Source organism: Oncorhynchus mykiss, chromosome 11, assembly GCF_057628025.1.
Source record: "Oncorhynchus mykiss isolate SJ-2025 chromosome 11, ASM5762802v1, whole genome shotgun sequence".
In the NCBI taxonomy this organism is placed as follows: Eukaryota; Metazoa; Chordata; class Actinopteri; order Salmoniformes; family Salmonidae; genus Oncorhynchus; species Oncorhynchus mykiss.
In genome coordinates this window covers 12943574-12959200 of record NC_143032.1, presented here as the reverse complement: position 1 = coordinate 12959200, position 15627 = coordinate 12943574, and the positions used below count along the sequence as shown (strand labels likewise).

At 42.8% G+C, this 15627-nt stretch overlaps 1 protein-coding gene across 2 annotated transcripts in view; it reads right to left on the bottom strand.

Annotated features, from left to right (window-relative positions):
• Positions 1-15627, bottom strand: part of LOC110535287 (apoptosis regulator Bcl-2) — a 69795-nt gene that overhangs the window by 42845 nt on the left and 11323 nt on the right. The gene's annotated exons all lie outside the window — the stretch shown is intronic.

The following is a 15627-nucleotide window of genomic DNA, read 5'->3' as shown; positions in this document are numbered from 1 at the left end:
TGAGCATCTTAACCCCCAGGGTTTCTATTATGATGTTTGAGTTTGTTCTCCTTTTGCAGGGGGGAATACCAAGGGGACTTTCAATTTCTGTCAGGTGAACAAGATGGTAAACAGAACAGAGATAATGCCTGATAAAATGGGGATTTTCCACCTTTGCATATATTTGCATTTGCGTCAAAACAGGATAGTTGGGCCCTTTCTCTGTGTTTCAATATGAAATACAGTTTTGAGACTCAAAACTTGTTTTCGAATCACCGCAAGAGTCAACTGGTTCTTTCAAACGGAGGCAATTAAAGAAAAAAAAACAAGAAAAAAAACCAAATCAAAATCATCTCTGTCGCATTGTACCGTGCTAATATTTGGTTAGCATCTGATGACCTCTCATTCACAATGCATTGTACCGTGCTAATATTTGGTTAGCATTTGATGACCTCTCATTCACAATGCATTGTACCGTGCTAATATTTGGTTAGCATCTGATGACCTCTCATTCACAATGCATTGTACCGTGCTAATATTTGGTTAGCATTTGATGACCTCTCATTCACAATGCATTGTACAGTGCTAATATTTGGTTAGCATCTGATGACCTCTCATTCACAATGCATTGTACCGTGCTAATATTTGGTTAGCATTTGATGACCTCTCATTCACAATGCATTGTACCGTGCTAATATTTGGTTAGCATTTGATGACCTCTCATTCACAATGCATTGTACCGTGCTAATATTTGGTTAGCATCTGATGACCTCTCATTCACAATGCATTGTACCGTGCTAATATTTGGTTAGCATTTGATGACCTCTCATTCACAATGCATTGTACAGTGCTAATATTTGGTTAGCATCTGATGACCTCTCATTCACAATGCATTGTACCGTGCTAATATTTGGTTAGCATTTGATGACCTCTCATTCACAATGCATTGTACCGTGCTAATATTTGGTTAGCATCTGATGACCTCTCATTCACAATGCATTGTACCGTGCTAATATTTGGTTAGCATTTGATGACCTCTCATTCACAATGCATTGTACCGTGCTAATATTTGGTTAGCATTTGATGACCTCTCATTCACAATGCATTGTACCGTGCTAATATTTGGTTAGCATTTGATGACCTCTCATTCACAATGCATTGTACCGTGCTTAATATTTGGTTAGCATCTGATGACCTCTCATTCACAATGCTGTGATTGGGATTGGGGGTCCCATAGGGCGGCGCACAATTGGCCCAATGTCATCCAGGTTTGGCCGGGGTAGGCCGTCACTGTAAATAAGAATTTGTTCTTAACTGACTTGCCTCGTTAAATAAAGGTAAAACAAATTGTACCGTGCTAATAATCCTTCACAATGCATTGTACATCTGCTAGGAAAGGTTGACATGGACAATGTGGTCCAGCCAAAGCAATGTGATGCCCGCAGATATCCTGCCAAAGCCACAATAGTCCGTCTGGTGTGTTTAACACAAGGAATCAGGGTGGAACCACAGGTACCGTTAACGTCTGAGGGGTCAAGGTCTCCAAACTGATGTCAGCTCTCCATTCTCAAGGTCTCTCTCTCCATCTGTGTGTATAGCACTGTCACTGAAGCCATAGTGCTAATGCAACCGCTATCCTGCCGTCAAATATCCAATATCCATTGCGTTGTTAGCCTTTTAGTCTGGTCTTCTTCAGTGGCAGCACTGGGGGCATCAAGTCACGGCGCTGACGCTCATTACTTAGACACCCACACTCCACACTCTCTCCCCTCTCTGAACCATATAATCACCCCCAAACTACCCAGCACCCCCCAAACTACCCATCACCCCCCCAACTAACCAGTTATCTATTGGAGCTCCCAAAGCGCTTTGTAAACCAACCTCAGAAAAGCACATATTCCAAAGCGTAGTATGACAGATTGGACCTCCAGGGTCTGATGAGGGGGATCACAGAGCAATGTGATGAAAACAACAACCCTTGAAAGGAATACAAACAAAAACACAGACGATGGTGTATTAAGCAGAGAGGAGAGAGTGTGTTTCTATGCATCTCGTCTGTATCCAGTCTTAGGTTGTAGGGCGCCCCTCTGGGCTCCGTGAATGCTAAATCACCCATCTGCCACTGTGTTCCCCTTATGTCCGTCCCCTTGCCCCTGTGGAGCTACAGGTAACTGCCAGAATAAAGGAAACGCTTGAGTAAATGAGGGATACAAAGTATATTGAAAGCAGTGGCTTCCACACAGGTGTGGTTCCTGACTTAATTAAGCAATTAACATCCCATCATGCTTAGGGTCATGTATAAATCGCCCAGTTACCCATTATTTTGGCTACCATGGCTAGAAGAAGAGATCTCAGTGGTTTTGACAGAGAGGTTTCAAAGGAGCAGAGGGAGCCAAAAGGGTGTGTGTGTGTGTGTGTGTGTGCGTGTGCGTGTCTCAGTCACCAGATCTCAACCCAATTGAACACTCATGGGAGATTCTGGTGCGATGCCTGAAACAGTGTTTTCTACCACCATCAGCAAAACACAAAATTATGGAAATTTCTTGATGAAGAATGGTGTCGCATCCCTGCAATAGATTTCCAGACACTTGTAGAATCTATGTCAAGGTGCATTGAAGCTGTTCTGGCTCGTGGTTGTCCAACACCCTATTAAGACACTTTATGTTGGTGTTTCCTTTATTTAGGCAGCTACAGTGCCTTGCGAAAGTATTCGGCCCCCTTGAACTTTGCGACCTTTTGCCACATTTCAGGCTTCAAACATAAAGATATAAAACTGTATTTTTTTGTGAAGAATCAACAACAAGTGGGACACAATCATGAAGTGGAACGACATTTATTGGATATTTCAAACTTTTTTAACAAATCAAAAACTGAAAAATTGGGCGTGCAAAATTATTCAGCCCCCTTAAGTTAATACTTTGTAGCGCCACCTTTTGCTGCGATTACAGCTGTAAGTCGCTTGGGGTATGTCTATCAGTTTTGCACATCGAGAGACTGAATTTTTTTCCCATTCCTCCTTGCAAAACAGCTCGAGCTCAGTGAGGTTGGATGGAGAGCATTTGTGAACAGCAGTTTTCAGTTCTTTCCACAGATTCTCGATTGGATTCAGGTCTGGACTTTGACTTGGCCATTCTAACACCTGGATATGTTTATTTTTGAACCATGCCATTGTAGATTTTGCTTTATGTTTTGGATCATTGTCTTGTTGGAAGACAAATCTCCGTCCCAGTCTCAGGTCTTTTGCAGACTCCATCAGTTTTTCTTCCAGAATGGTCCTGTATTTGGCTCCATCCATCTTCCCATCAATTTTAATTTTAATCCCTGCTGAAGAAAAGCAGGCCCAAACCATGATGCTGCCACCACCATGTTTGACAGTGGGGATGGTGTGTTCAGCTGTGTTGCTTTTACGCCAAACATAACGTTTTGCATTGTTGCCAAAAAGTTCAATTTTGGTTTCATCTGACCAGAGCACCTTCTTCCACATGTTTGGTGTGTCTCCCAGGTGGCTTGTGGCAAACTTTAAACAACACTTTTTATGGATATCTTTAAGAAATGGCTTTCTTCTTGCCACTCTTCCATAAAGGCCAGATCTGTGCAATATACGACTGATTGTTGTCCTATGGACAGAGTCTCCCACCTCAGCTGTAGATCTCTGCAGTTCATCCAGAGTGATCATGGGCCTCTTGGCTGCATCTCTGATCAGTCTTCTCCTTGTATGAGCTGAAAGTTTAGAGGGACGGCCAGGTCTTGGTAGATTTGCAGTGGTCTGATACTCCTTCCATTTCAATATTATCGCTTGCACAGGGCTCCTTGGGATGTTTAAAGCTTGGGAAATCTTTTTGTATCCAAATCCGGCTTTAAACTTCTTCACAACAGTATCTTGGACCTGCCTGATGTGTTCCTTGTGCTTCATGATGCTCTCTGCACTTTTAACGGACCTCTGAGACTATCACAGTGCAGGTGCATTTATACGGAGACTTGATTACACACAGGTGGATTGTATTTATCATCATTAGTCATTTAGGTCAACATTGGATCATTCAGAGATCCTCACTGAACTTCTGGAGAGAGTTTGCTGCACTGAAAGTAAAGGGGCTGAATAATTTTGTACGCCCAATTTTTCAGTTTTTGATTTGTTAAAAAAGTTTGAAATATCCAATAAATGTCGTTCCACTTCATGATTGTGTCCCACTCGTTGTTGATTCTTCACAAAAAAATACAATGTTATATCTTTATGTTTGAAGCCTGAAATGTGGCAAAAGGTCGCAAAGTTCAAGGGGGCCGAATACTTTCGCAAGGCACTGTACCTGTACAATCTCCTCTACAGAATATGTGTGTGTGTGTGTGTGTGTGTGTGTTTGAGTGTGAATAAAACAAGTCAGTTTGCATGAGAGAGGATGTGTAAGCAGCATACAAAACGAAACATTAAGAACATCTTCCTAATATTGAGTTGCACCCCCTTTTGCCCTCAGAACAGCCTCAATTCATCAGGGCATTGACTCTACAAGGTGTCGAAAGCGTTCCACAGGGATGCTGACCCATGTTGACTCCAATGCTTCCCACAGTCCTTTGGGTGGTGGATCATTCTTGATACACATGGGAAACCGTTGCGTGTGAAAAACCCAGCAGCGTTGCAGTTCTTGACACAAACCGGTGCACCTGGCACCTACTACTATACCCCGTTCAAAAGCACTTAAATCTTTTGTCTTGCCCATTCACCCTCGGAATGGCACACATCCATGTCTCAACTGTCTCAAGGCTTAAAAATACTTCTTTAACCTTCTTATCTACACTGATTCAAGTGGATTTAACAAGTGACATCAATAAGGGATCAATAGCTTTCACCTGGATTCACTTCGTCGGTCTATGTCATGGAAAGAGCAGGTGTCCTTAATGTTTTGTACACTAGGTGTATGTGTGCACTGGTATTTTGTGTGTGTGTGTCGGCATATTATGCCCAGCTTGTATTGTGCCGTTGTCAACAGCATCAATAGTTCTAGCCACTTGTGATTGACTGTTACTTTCCATCACTCTCACAGAGGTGTTGAACTGCCTTCATGTGTGAGATGACTGTGTGCTTCACTCTTAGAAAAAAAAGGTGCTATCTAGAACGTTAAAGGGTTCTTCGGCTGTCCTTATAGAATAATCTTTTTCTAAGAGTGTATGCCAGTGAAATTAATAGACTATCAAAACAAACAGAAACACTTGCACACAAAATGTCTCCACCACACAGTCTGTGGTTAAAACGCAGACATTTGCCTCCACCGATCCATCCTACACGTTGAAGTTAATGCTATAATGTCACCCAATGACAAAACGTTATAGGTCCCATTTAAAACACCATGGATACATTTTTAATTCCACCTTGCCCTGGTCTTTATTATACCATGGAACCATGTCTCGACAACTCTATGCTTCATTTTCCCAGAATGCACTCGCTCGAGGAAAATCCCAGGAAGTGAACCCGAAACACACCACATGAGTTAAATCTTCAGATTGAAGGCGTGCCCCTCCATAAAAATGCTGATACTTTAATATGTCGACCTAACCCCTGTAGTTTGGCTCACGCTCGCTGTTGGTATTCACTGTATACTTTTCAGCTCAAGTAGAATGGCATTCAAACAAGAAATATATGTTTTTTAAATTTAACCTTCATTTAATTAGGCAAGTAAGTTAAGGACAAATTCTTATTTACAATGATGTCCTACCCCAGCCAAACCCTCCACTAACCCGTACGACGTTGGGCCAATTGTAGGCCGCCCTATGGGACTCCCAATCACAGCCGGTTGTGATACAGCCCAGGATCAAACCAGGGTCTTTAGTGACACTTCTAGCACAGAGATGCAGTGCCTTCGAACGCCGCGCCACTCGGGAGCAACTCCTGGGGACCAGTATACAGCATTTTATTACATACTGTTGGGCCTGAATCATAACTTGAAATGTGTACACACATCTTCCATTGAAATCACTGCATGAGTTAAATGCGCACATTTCCAGTAAGGATTCAGGCCCTCATGGCCCCAGTCCATGAAAAACATAAAAGCTATCGCTACATTCATAATGCATTAGTGCAATTAGGCCTAGGGTAGAGCCAGCTCACTAGAAGCCAATAGCATCAGGGATGGTGAAGTTTATCCAGACAGATTTTGTTTCTGAAGCTAAGCTGGGGAGAACAACCAGAAAGCAGCTAGTGGGAGGAATTGATTTCTCAACGATTCCAAACAATCACAAGGATGAGTGTGAGGTGTCCGCTTGACAGCAAAGTACAAATGTGTATGAGTGTATGTGTGAGTAAATACAGTTGAAGTTTACATACACCTTAGCCAAATATATTTAAACTCAGTTTTTCACAAATCCTGACATTTAATCCTAGTAAAAATGCCCTGTCTTAGGTCAGTTAGGATCACCACTTTATTTTAAGAATGTGAAATGTCAGAATAATAATAGAGAGAATGATTTATTTAAGCTTTTATTTCTTTCATCACATTCCCAGTGGGTCAGAAGTTTACACACACTCAATTAGTATTTGATAGCATTGCCTTTAAATTGTTTAATTTGGGTCAAATGTTTTGTGTAGCCTTCCACAATAAGTTGGGTGAATTTTGGCCCACTCCTCCTGACAGAGCTGATGTAACTGAGTCAGGTTTGTAAGGCCTCTTTGCTCACACACGCTTTTTCAGTTCTGCCCACACATTTTCTATAGGATTGAGGTCAGGGCTTTGTGATGGCCACTCCAATACCTTGACTTTGTTGTCCTTAAGCCATTTTGCCACAACTTTGGAAGTATGCTTGGGGTCATTGTCCATTTGGAAGACCCATTTGCGACCAAGCTTTAACTTCCTGACTGATGTCTTGAGATGTTGCTTCAATATATCCACATAATTTTCCTCCCTCATGAGGCCATCTATTTTGTGAAGTGCACCAGTCCCTCCTGCAGTAAAGCATCCCCACAACATGATGCTGCCAGCCCCGTGATTCACGGTTGGGATGGTGTTCTTCAGCTTGCAAGCCTCCCCGTTTTTCCTCCAAACATAACAATGGTAATTATGGCCAAACAGTTCTATTTTTTTTTTTTTTTTTTACATCAGACCAGAGGACATTTCTCCAAAAAGTACGATCTTTGTTCCCATGTGCAGTTGCAAACCATAGTCTGGCCTTTTTATGGCGGTTTTGGAGTAGTGGCTTCTTCCTTGCTGAGCGGCCTTTCAGGTTATGTAGATATAGGACTCGTTTTACTGTGAATATATATACTTTTGTACCTGTTTCCTCCAGCATCTCCACAAGGTCCTTTGCTGTTGTTCTGGGATTGATTTGCACTTTTCGCACCAAATTACATTAATCTCCAGGAGACAGAACGTGTCTCCTTCCTGAGCGGTATGACGGCTGTGTGTTCCCATGGTGTTTATACTTGCGTACTATTGTTTGTACAGATGAACGTGGTACCTTCAGGCATTTAGAAATGATGAACCAGACTTGTGGAGTTCTACAAAAAAAATTCTGAGGTCTTGGCTGATTTATTTTGATTTTCCCATGATGCCAAGCAAAGAGGCACTGAGTTTGAAGATTGGCCTTGAAATACATCCACATGTACACCTCCAATTGACTCAAATTATGTCAATGAGCCTATCAGAAGCTTCTAAAGCCATGACATCATTTTCTGGAATTTTCTAAGCCGTGCTTCTACACCTGCATTGCTTGCTGTTTGGGGTTTTAGGCTGGGTTTCTGTACAGCACTTTGAGATGTCAGCTGATGTACGAAGGGCTATATAAATACATTTGATTTGATTTGGTTTAAAGGCACAGTCAACTTAGTGAATGTAAACTTCTGACCCACTGGGTTTGTGATACAGTGAATTATAAGTGAAATAATATGTTTGTAAACAATTGTTGGAAAACTGAATTGTGTCATGCACAAAGTAGATGTCCTAAGTGACGTGCCAAGACTATAGTTAACAAGAAATGTGTGGAGTGGTTGAAAAACAAGTTTTAATGAGTCCAACCTAAGTGTATGTAAACTTCCGAATTGAACTGTACATGTTCTTGTATCTTGTTATACGCACCTATACGTGTATTTGGTGCATGCAAGGATGTGTGTCATGTTAATGATACATGCTCCATCATTGTGTGTGTTTATGTTTGCAAGCCTGTGAGAAAGTTTGTCTTCCCTCAACTACATCCCAATACATTGGAATGTGACAGTTCCCTTGCTTTCATCTCTCTTCATCACTCTGGTATACCCCCTTCTCCCCATCCCCATTCCCCCCCCCCCCCCCCGGCACTTCAAACCCCATCAGCTTCCAACAAAAGCCGTGGGGGGAGCCCAAGTCAGCCTCTGAGAGAACTCCAATCTGCTGCCACCACCTCCACTGCCATCAGCATCACCACCAGCACCACTGCCATCAGCATCACCACCACCTCCACTGCCATCAGCATCACCACCACCTCCACTGCCATCAGCATCACCACCAGCACCACTGCTGCCAGCATCACCACCACCTCCACTGCCATCAGCATCACCACCACCTCCACTGCCATCAGCATCACCACCAGCACCACTGCTGCCAGCATCACCACCACCTCCACTGCCATCAGCATCACCACCACCTCCACTGCCATCAGCATCACCACCAGCACCACTGCTGCCAGCATCACCACCACCTCCACTGCCATCAGCATCACCACCACCTCCACTGCCATCAGTATCACCACCAGCACCACTGCCATCAGCATCACCACCAGCACCACTGCTGCCAGCATCACCACCACCTCCACTGCCATCAGCATCAACACCAGCACCACTGCCATCAGCATCACCACCAGCACCACTGCTGCCAGCATCACCACCACCTCCACTGCCATCAGCATCACCACCACCTGCACTATTAGCCAACTTAAAAGGAGATTAGATGCTTATCAATCATGATGCTGCCCAGGAATCAGAAGGTAGATCCTGCCTTCCTCCTCTCTCTCTAGAAAGCTCTTGTCTGACTGAATACCGACTGTAATACCTCTACTCTCAAAGATGCCCGCTGCAGAATAAATATGGCATGGACAATGTTATGCTTCACGCTCTTCCAGTACATGACCAAAAGTATGTGGACACCTGATCGTTGAACATCTCACTCCAAAATCATGGGCGTTAATATGGAGTTGGTCCATCCTTTGCTGCTGTCACAGTCGGTGTCCCAATTCTTCCCAAAGTTGTTTGATGGGATTGAGGTCAGGGCTCTGTTCAGGCCAGTCAAGTTCTTCCACACCAATCTCAGCAAAAAATGTCTGTATGGACCTCACTTTGTGCACTGGGGCATTGTCATGCTGAAACAGGAAATGGCCTCCCCCAAACTGTTGCCACAAAGTTGGAAGCACAGAAACGAGAAAGTTTTCCCTTCAATGGAACTAAGGTGCCTAGCCGGAACCATGAAAAACAGCCACAGACCATTATTCCTCATCCACCAAACTTTACAGTTGACGCTATGCATTGGGGCAGGTAGGCATTGGCATTGCACATGGTGATCTTATGCTTGTGTACGGCTGCTCGGCCATGGAAACCCATTTCATGAAGCTCCCGACGAACAGTTATTGTGCTGACGTTCCTTCCAGAGGCAGTTTGGAACTCGGTTAGTGAATGTTACAACCGAGGACAGACAATATTTACACACTATGCGCTTTAGCACTCGGCGGCCCCGTTGTGTGAGCTTGTGTGGCTGAGCTGTTGTTGCTCCTAGAAATTTCCGATTTGCAATAACAGCACTTACACTACAGTTGACGGGGGCAGCACTAGCAGGGCAGAAATTTGACGTACTGACTTGCATCCTATGACGGTGCCACGTTGAATGCCACTGAGCTCTTCAGTAAGGCCATTCTACTGCCAAAATTTGTCTATGGAGATTGTATGGCCGTGTGTTCGATTTTATACACCTGTCAGCAACGTGTGTGGCTGAAATGGCTGAATCCACTAATTTGAAGGGGTGTCCACATACTTTTGTATATATACAGTAGTGTATTTGACAGAGGCATTGAATGAGAATGGTCTTTTTTAGTAGCCATAATGAATCTTGATCATAATTTTTATTTGATCATACCAGCATCTTTATGAAGTCACTTGTCTCTTGGTGATGATGTCATTGCTTAAAAAAATATACCAAACAGGACGGGGGAAACACTTTAATTGAAGCTGCCGACACTAGTCATGTCTATTTTTAGACGGCCTACTGTAGCCTTTCTGAAGCCTCAGCTGTGGCATGGATGGTGAAAATGTGTTGCCCAAGGCGGGGGTAACCTGGAGGCTATAGGAGGAAGACATAGTGGCGCCCCATACAGCCTCTTCCTATTACATTCTACTTGTGGCCAAGGCTTGACCCCATTACGACACAGTTTCCAAATTGTTGGGATAATACCCATGGTGGTACGCGAATGCAGCCGGGGCCAACTAACGACCCTGGCGAGCGCCTCTCACTAATCCAGCAGACGGCAATAACCATGGCTTCAGCATGATCCAGGAAATCCCTCTATAATCCCCTGACACAATGAAGATTGAGGGTAGGGTGAGGTTGGGTTGGCATGTCCTCAGTCTTACGAGTGGACACTACTTATAGACCAGAGGTGTCAAACAAATTTCCCTGTGGGCCGAATTCGGTCTTCACCAAGGTCCGTAGGGCTGCACTTAAAATGTCTACTTTGTCAAAATGTGCTTTCGAAAATGTTCGATGCTCAGCAAGCTGGACAGAGTGAAGAGACTATAAATGTAGGTTCATTATAATTTCTACCCAATTTCCAATTTGATTTTAGTAACGTCACTGTCGATTGAGATCACCCCCCCAAAAACAACTCAAATTAAATTCTTAAAACCCTGCGGGCCTTGAGTTTCACATGTGTGATAGAGCTTGGTGGTCGCTGAGGTTGAGTAACAAAGTTTTAAGCCAGGATTTAAAATAGTGTATTTTCACTTCCGATTCCTATGGAAGATACAATTGAGTCCATTAAGTCAAAGTATTCAACATTTCCCCTAAAGCTCTGTAACATTACCAAATCAACGGAGCATTACCAGATGCTTCCTCATTAGCCTATATTTACAGACAGACAATAAGAGCAAAGCAGAAGGCCTTCTGTACATTGCATGTTAATACATTCATGAATGGGACCTGCGTGATGTGTACACTGCACTGCTGGGGTTTTCGCGTGCCCCGCCAAAAAAAATCCCAGCATGCTTGCTATCAACCCTCTGCATGACGTCTTGTGATGACACGTATCTGTGAGGAGTGGACACATCCTCGCTCCAGCTGCGTCCTCATGCAAGAACATGACCGTGTGGCAGAGAGTAGGACATGGCCCTCTTGTTGTGAGGGTGGCCCGTTTAGGGTTGGATGTTAGCATCACTATGAATTATTAATTTACAGGAAAGGGTTGAGGGAAGTAAAAAGGGAGGAGAGAACCAGACAGACACACACACAGAGACACACAGAGACACACAGAGACACACAGAGACACACAGAGACACACAGAGACACACAGAGACACACAGAGACACACAGAGACACACAGACACACAGACACACAGACAGTGCAAGAGAGTAGTGATGCAATATTTACAAGACCGAAGCCTGCAAGTGATCTTGTACTTCCCCCAGCTTTCATGGAAACTTTAGTATCATTCATTTAAATCAATTACTGATTACATGCAGCTAATAGATTCATCATGATGCATCCATGTGCCGAAGAGCAGGTCAGTGGAGGGTAGATGAGTAAAAACTCCAAGGCTGTGTTTCAAATGCACCTGTTGATTTGTGGAGCTTTTACTGGAATGTTCTAAGAGATGTCTTCGAGTTTGGGACACAACCTAAATGTGTGCTTTAAATCGCTCAAACTCAAAGCACCACTTTCTTTTATCCCCCCCAAAAAATAAAACACCATTGAAGCACCAAGTAATATCTCAGCCCTATTGACGGACCAGAGGCATTACCCAGTCAAGAGAGACTTGATCAAGGGGGAAAAGAATTGTAATCATTGCTAGTTAATGAGCGACTTCAAATTTCAAAAGACAGTATGTTTAATGTTAACAGGAAAAGACTGCCTCCTTCGCAGGCATGATGAATAATTCATTGCACATCGGAGGGAACCTAAAATACATAATTACTGGTTGACTTATCTAAGCTTTGATTCTGCCATATCTGACATCAGTGCTGCTTAAACTTTGCCGTATCTTTTTAATAACGGCTTATTAGCATTCAACAGGGGCAGTGAGCAATGGCTCCTGGGTAGAATATTGTTTTTTTGGAGTATTGCCCTCTGCGTTTTACAGAGGGTACAACAGTGTAAAGCGCACACAAAATTACGTCAAAACCACAATGAGGAAACAGACCTATTATTGTCCAAAATAATTTCAGTTGTGAATGGGAGCCGAGTTTCTGGTCTTCTGGCTATCTCTAGTCCAGAGGGAGAAGCTTACTGTGGACATATGAAAGAGGGGGATTCATGTTTTGAGGACTGTACTGAGCTCCAGTTGGACCGCCTGTAGGAAATGTCATTTTTTGTGTGCATGCTTTTTTTGGGATCACAGGCCCTGCGGTGGCGGGTGCAAACGGTACACCAGATGGCGAGCGACAGAGCCAGAACCCAACCCGGCGGTACCGGAGAGGAGGAACACGTGGCTTCAGCCCCTCTACACTGTTTTAAGGGCACCCAGAATCTGTTTCCTTTAGACGACATAAGCCAAGGGAATAATGGACTTGGAATGGGTGCTTGTGCTCCACCACACTTTTGACAAGACTTCCACTGTGACAAATTGGTCTGTAATGACATGTTCATGAAAACAGTAGGTAGTTAGATTTATAAGGAGAGTTTCTTGTTTCTTCCTGACTGGTGCAGAGCAAAGTTGAGAAATCCTATTATATTTTCCATAATTGCAATATACAGGTGCATTCCATTTCCAGCAACTAGCACACCTCCTTGTGTTTAAAAAGATCCAAAGACAAGATAACATTGACATGGATAATAAATCAAATGAGTGCTTCTGCCCAGAGAGAAACAGAGAGACAAAGGAAGCACACAATACTGTAGCCTATAGCACAAAATGAAAACAAGCACAAAAAAAACAACAAATGTGGTGGATAACCAGTATTTACATGAACAAGTAAGAGAGACTTTTATATTGGTTGTATATTGAGGAAATAAACAAATCACAGAATCGAGACTGAGGCAATTGCAGAACAGTAGGGAGAGAGAGAGAGACTGTTTAAAAGCAACACATCTAAGGGAACAAGGCAATCTGTACCCTGCTCCCAGACTAATTCCATTACAGCAAGCCACACAAACCTGCCCACACACCCTCCCACATGTAAAACCGTGGTGCAGAATGCACACCAAACACAGTGTTTATATTCATCTGAACATCTGAGTGTGTCTTTTTCCCATTTCTATTTTCAATGTGTGGACCTGTTCAACTCTGTGTGTGTGTATTCAGTATTCGATGTTAAATCCCTGTTCTTATGCAAGTCTGTGTACTTTTCATGTGTGTATGTCCTTTTGTGTAAATACCAGTCGGTTGAGTCTTTGTACTTGTTTGTTTATATGTATGTGTGTGTACCGTCTGCATCTGTCCCTCTTTGAGCGGGAGACATGGATTTACAGTTAAATGCTCCTATGTGCCAACTGTCAGCGTTGACAACTTTTGTGTGGGTGGTTGAATGAACCGTGTTTTGACGGGAAGCGGGGTGGATTGCATGGTACTGGCATGGGTTTTTTTGTCAAACAGAAACGGATTTCCCTTTGTGCAGGGGACAGACGACTCCACAGCTACAGGAGGAAGAAAACATGTACTTGACAGGGTGCTTTGTCCCTATCTCCATGCAAGATGGAGACAGTTGTTGAATACCTTAGTGCTGCCGAAATACATAACACTCTACGAAATGAAACTGACATCTTCAGTTAACCCTAAAAACGCCAATAGGGGTAATTTTTCTATTAATTAATGATTGCAAAGAGACACTGTCTGTCAAGCATCACTTTATTTTATTAACCTTTTGTAACACAAGTCAATTGTTTAAATTACCCTAAAATAAACATATTTTTAAACAAATTCACACATTTTAGTCAAATTTGATCGATATGCGCGATATGGGCACCGGTGCCATCAGACTTTTAGCTCGAACTCCGGAACGCTATGGGATATCAACTCAGTTCCAATTGCATCTGAAATATGACACTCAACTTGGTATAAAGACATTGACTGGAAGCTAAATATGTATTTACAATTTGTATTTTTCAGTTATAGTGGCTGCCATGCCCCCCCCCCCAATGGCCAAATCTGGGGTGGCTCCATGTCTATATTTTTTCAGGGTACATACCAAAATTTGGTCCTTTATCACAAAGTTTACTATTGAGTCCACGTTTTCAGTTTAGTATACAACTAGTATACAAAATATAGATTATTTTTCATTTAAAAATTGGTTTCAAAATTATGACATTATTTAACCCTTGTGGTCAAAATGTACCCCTGTTTATCTTCAGGCTACATTCCAAACAATAGTTGATGATGGGCAAAGGGTTTGATGTTGATGTCCCATATAGCATGGGTTAAACCGGAGCAAAGACTTCTAGTTTGGTCCCCAATGGCAAGGTGGATGATGGTTTGTCATTAATCTAATGAGTCTGGAAATGTGTAGAGTTTGAAAAAACTAATGTTTTCGTAAACATTTTCTGAATCCTAACAGTCCCAGCAACTGTAATTATGGCTTTGTACAGTATGTTGACAACCCTTGTGTGGTATGTTGTTGTACATATCCTCTCTCTTAATCTCTCACTTTTAGTCTCTTTCCCATTCACTACATTTTCAATTTTGGTATGAACCTAACACATAGAATAGAATCTAGAATAGAATTCCACGTAGAATCCTCTGTGGAAAGAGTTCTACATGGAACCCAAACAAAAAGGGTTCTACCTGGAAACAAAAAGGGTTCTCATATGGGGAAAGCCGAAGAACCCTTTTGGAAACCTTTTTCCGAAGAGTTTACCAGCTGACACAACCAGGCAGATAACCAACTGAGGAAGAAAACCAACCAATTGTAAGCTGGTGTGGAGCCACAGCAGATGGACAAAAGTATTGTAACACCCATACGACTAGCCCATTACTTTAAAATGGGATATAAATCAATTCTGACCAGATTACAGATATCCACAGTCCTCACAAAAGGCAAATCTGCTTTGGCCAACAAAGGATCCCTGAGCCAGTCTGGAGCTGTGACAGGGGCCCAACCTGCTGTATACTACAGTATACAGACCTTTATTGGACTTGGAATCGTATCTGGGTTCAAATACTATTTGAAATCATTGCAAATACTTTAGCTGGATTTGATTCAGCTTGCCTGGCAAAATGGAACTAATACAATTGTCCCAAAAGTGTAAGCACCACCCATCTTGCACTTCAGGCAGGCTTTAACAAATGCTGAAATAGTATTTGAACCAAGATCTGCTTGGCCTTTTACATCAATAGTAATTTGGGGTGTGTGCAGATCATTGTGTATTTGTATGTGTTAGGGGCTTACCCAGACACAAAACTTTCTTAAACAAAATGTGACCACATTTACATTTAGCAGAAAAGGGCGGCTCTGCAGAACGACCGATTAATAAAAACACAAAGAACTTGGTGGCAAC